At 28.7% G+C, this 5113-nt stretch overlaps 1 pseudogene; it reads right to left on the reverse strand.

The window, feature by feature from the left end:
• Nucleotides 1-1421: 1421 nt before the first annotated feature.
• On the reverse strand, nucleotides 1422-5067 carry LOC125850875 (probable rhamnogalacturonate lyase B; annotated as a pseudogene).
• Nucleotides 5068-5113: the final 46 nt, after the last annotated feature.

Raw genomic sequence — 5113 nt, forward strand, 5'->3', positions numbered from 1 at the left:
TTTTATACAAACGCAAGTGTATAAAGTGCGTTTGTGTTTGTATAAAGCGAGAGAAAATTGTATATATATATATATTTTCGTTCCCCTCTCTCCCCTCTCCCAGATCTCGCTCGCCACTCTCCCAGATCTTGCTCTCTCACTCGTCTCTCTCACTTTATACAAAAACCGCAAATTGTATAAAATGCGTTTGTGTTTGTATAAAGAGAGAGAAAATTGTATATATACATATATTTTTGTTCCCCTCTCTCCCTCTCCTAGATCTCGCTCGCCACTCTCCCATATCTCGCTCTCTCACTTCCCTCTCTTACTTTATACAAAAACGCAAATGTATAAAATGCGTGAAAATTGTATATATACATATATTTTCGTTCTCCTCTCTCCCATCTCCCAGATCTCACTCGTCACTCTCCCAGATCTCACTCGCCACTCTCCCAGATCTCGCTCGCTCACTCGCCTCTCTCACTTTATACAATTGATCTTTTTGTATATGTATACCAAAGCAGATTATACAACTGCTATCTTTTGTATATGTATAGCGAAATATACATATTTATGTTTGCTATGGAGCGCAATTATGCAAATTTTGCTATAACATACAAATATGAATTTTGTGTTTGCTATATGTGAAAGTTGCTCAATTTAAATAGCTTAAACAAATTATATTTTTATGAGCTAAAAATAATAACTATGCAAAATGTTGTGATTGAAGTTAGTTGATGATCTTAGAGAAATTTATATTATATGATAACTATTAGGAGTTGTGAGTTATTAGAATGGTGGTTGTATCATCATTATTGTATATATTGAAGGCTAAAATTATTCCAATAAATTTCCAATGGAATGTCCGTTAGGAATTGCCATTTTTTTCAGTATAAGGTACACAAATGTTATATATTTTTGGGGCTAATTACATTTTATCTCGAAAGTTTTTTCAATTACAAAAATTTCAGATTTTTCATTGATTTCGAATACATTCCTTGGCTGTCCGATACATTGTAAATGATACATTACTTAATGGGAGGATATATCTGATAGGGGATAGGGTTGTATCCGAGAGGGGATTTTTGTAATTCTTTTAAATGGTAAGAATTTTAGAGATTATGATTAAGTTATAATTTTATATAATTTTTCTTTTTTTTTTATAATGACATTGTATAAATTTGAATTAATCGAACTAGTAAATTTCAGACTCCAAATAAGTAACAAAAAAAAAAAGTTAGATTCTCAAAGGCCCGAAAAAAGTTGAATTGAAAAAGTATTCATCTTTATAGTAAATATTTATATATATATTGGATGCTACTTGTCACATTTTTTATTTTAACTGATCTTATGGATCTTATCATTCTTTCACTTCTAAATATAGCGTTTATAATAAACAAATTTAAAAAAAGACAAATGAATCCAAGAAAATAACCATCTAATTATTGATGAGGTCCTTCAAAACGAATATAATCATACATTACACCTTCAAAAGGGGAGAGACCACTTGATTGTACAAGAAAAATTGTGTTTGTTCCTTTGACAAGCAATTTGCCTTGTATTCCAATGCTATAAAGCCAATAAAATCCATGAATTCCATGTCTTGCGATCGCATTACTTCCTCCTATATGTCCTGTCGAAAAATGAGGTTTTTGTATTTTTTCATCGTTGACATAAACCTTAAGAAAAAAACAACCAAAAATAAACTTTAGTTAGTTAAAGACATAATATGTTCTAGACTGCTCGAATTCTCTAATAATAATATCGTACTTATATTTATAAAAATATTATCATATCGATAATATTTTTTAAAATCCGAACAACATCACACATTTGAAATAATAAGTCAAGAAATTAAAGGGAATATAAATACATACATGTAGGTCAGCTTCATGAGCTGCTGCAAGAGCCAATTGGAGAGTGTAATTTGAGGCAATATTAACATTGGCAAGGTTAAATATAATTTTCCATGAAGTACCTTTATATGTCTTATTTCCTATTTTTCCTGAAAAAAAAAAACATCAATTAATTTTTTATTAAAATATTTTATCTAATGACTGTAAAAGAAAAAATGAAACAACCAAAAATAAACTTTAGTTAGTTAAAGACATAATATGTTCTAGACTGCTCGAATTCTCTAATAATAATATCGTACTTATATTTATAAAAATATTATCATATCGATAATATTTTTTAAAATCCGAACAACATCACACATATTCGAAATAATAAGTCAAGAAATTAAAGGGAATATAAATACATACATGTAGGTCAGCTTCATGAGCTGCTGCAAGAGCCAATTGGAGAGTGTAATTTGAGGCAATATTAACATTGGCAAGGTTAAATATAACTTTCCATGAAGTACCTTTATATGTCTTATTTCCTATTTTTCCTGCAAAAAAAAAACATCAATTAATTTTTTATTAAAATATTTTATCTAATGACTGTAAAAGAAAAAATGGTCGATATATATATATATATATATACACGGTCGGACCTTTTTATTATTAATTAATAATCATTCGTGTTAGGCTTTCTATGGAACTGATCTTTCATGTTATGTTCTATGTACATAACAACAATTTACTAGTCTATAGCAACCAAAACATATCGAAGCAAATGAAGTTATTATAAAGAGATTTGATTGTATAAACAAATTTACCTAGTAACTTGAGCATAAAACCAATTTCTTGAGTAATTGCTAGTCCCAACATTGTAGACAAGATCATTTTTAGAATATAAAACACCATAATGTTCCCACAAACCATATTGTCTAAATCTGCAAACCAAAATATAGAGTAAATAAACAACAACAAAAAATTACAATTAATGAAAATTTTAATATATATAAAAAAATTATTTTTGAAACTTACTTTGATTCAGAATTATTTTTGTATTTGTGAACTTTGAATTGTGAAGGTGGATTTGGAATAAAAAATTCAGCAGCAGTTCTATCTGGTATACCAATTTCCCAAATTGTAGCTCCATTTCTTGGAGGTTTAGAAATCAAAGTACCTAATTTAATATTTGAACCTATATTTTTGTTCAAAAATAAAATAAAAACTATTGTTTAGAATTAAGAAATAATAACAAATGAGTAATTAAGTAAGAAAGTATAATTACCTGAAGTAACTTTTATATTTGAAGTGTATTTGTAATCCCCGATAAAACCTGGAACTGTTGCATACAAGTTATATGTACCGAATATGACATTTTCTATGATGAAGTTTCCTTTACCATCGGTTTTAATCCAGAACTGATAACCCTGGAGATTATAAAACATAATGAAATAAAAAAAGATTAATAAATTTATATATCTTCATTATTTTTTTTATAAATCATATAATTAACCTTACTTTATTTTCTCTTTGCCAAGATCCAGCTTCTCCTGGTGGCGCTAATCCTATATAAGCATTGGATGCTGCCACATTTTGTTTACTGATAAACCTTATAAAATAAAAACACAAAAAAATTATTAATCGGTTAACAAATAGATATTATTATAACAATAATAACATGGTCAGTATAATCTCGTAAGTGAAAAAGGCATACCTGTCAATAACAAATAGTTGACCTCTAACAGTTCCTCTTTGATTAGATTTGATGTAGTCTTTTGAAAGTGCAAATTCATAAGGCCAACTTGCAACTTCTTGATTCATCTGTATATATTTGGTTAATGTGATTTGACACGAAGTTTACAAAATATGTATAATATATAAAAATGTGACGCTCGGGATAGAAAATAAGCCTTTGAAGAAAGAGTGCACATCACATCTTAATTGAATCACACATCAAAATAAAGTTAGGAACCTTATTATAAAAATGAGTTCAGAATTAACTGCTGAGCTAGGTTGTCTTTAGGGTCAAAACCCAAGACACAAATCTGAATAAGACGTCTAGGCTCAAAGCAGACAATATCTTAACAGTTGGATCGTACCAAAATATAGATAATCGATTTTTTTATAAAAAGATAAACCAGAAAAGAAAGTAAGACACATAAACTGAAACCAATACATACTCTTTTCTTTACATCATTCCAAAGTATGGAAGGATTTGCCTTAGCTGCAGCATTTGAATTTAGATACACAAAAACAGGACCTAAAACTTTTTTCCATGATTCTCCTTGTTGAAATTTAATTGCTAAATCCTCTCCAGCATAATGTGTACTACAAAATACCTTGCAATTACAAATAAATAAATAAAAGTTAATTTATATAATTCTACACTAAAAAAAACATTATAGAAATTAATTGAGTAATTAATTAATTAATGACTTACAGTAAGTACAGTTGGACCAACATGTGTAGTAAGATCTTGTTTAAGAGGTCCTCCAATACGATATTCATTACTTGGATTAATCATCCAAAATCCTAATGGAGGATTAGTAGTACTAATCCATCCATAAACTTTACCATCTTTATCATCATTTGAATAGAAATACTTGTCATCCACCTACATAATTATGTGGAAAAAAAATCATGTTATCGACTATCGTTATCATTAGAAATTGTGACAGGATGAATATGATCATATCTCTCCACGTGCCTTGATCAAAGGCAATGGTCATGAATATATAGTCAAAAACAAAATCAGTATTTAAAGTTTATGAATTTTGAATTTGAAGGTCGAGTTATGAAGTGGATCATATATACTTATTGAGTTAATTCGCATGATACGAATATAAATTAGTCGATTTATAAGTTTATTTTAATTACAGAATCGTACCTCTCCTTTTAAATCTGGATTAGTCGGATTAGTGAGAAGAACAACTTCTTTATAGCCAAGCACTTGGCCTTTGTTTCGATCCACGTCTGTTGGCATGACATGTTGCCTCTCATCAGAAACAACCATGTAATTAAACCTATATACATAGATATACAATGTCAATATACTATAGTATTTATTTTTTGAAAAAAATATTTTATCGATGATTGAGAAAATTTAGATTAAAAAAAATACATACATGTTTGTTTGAAGCCTAAACACAAGCCTGATGTTTTGTATAGACGAAATTGGCCATCCTTTTAAACGTTCAACGATCGAGTACGTATAAAATCCTGGTGTATCGCATAATATTATAAACCTGAAATTAATTCTCTATATATTAGTATATTGCTATAACGGTCAAAAGATA

This window comes from Solanum stenotomum, unplaced genomic scaffold, assembly GCF_019186545.1.
Source record: "Solanum stenotomum isolate F172 unplaced genomic scaffold, ASM1918654v1 scaffold19962, whole genome shotgun sequence".
NCBI classification, from domain to species: Eukaryota; Viridiplantae; Streptophyta; class Magnoliopsida; order Solanales; family Solanaceae; genus Solanum; species Solanum stenotomum.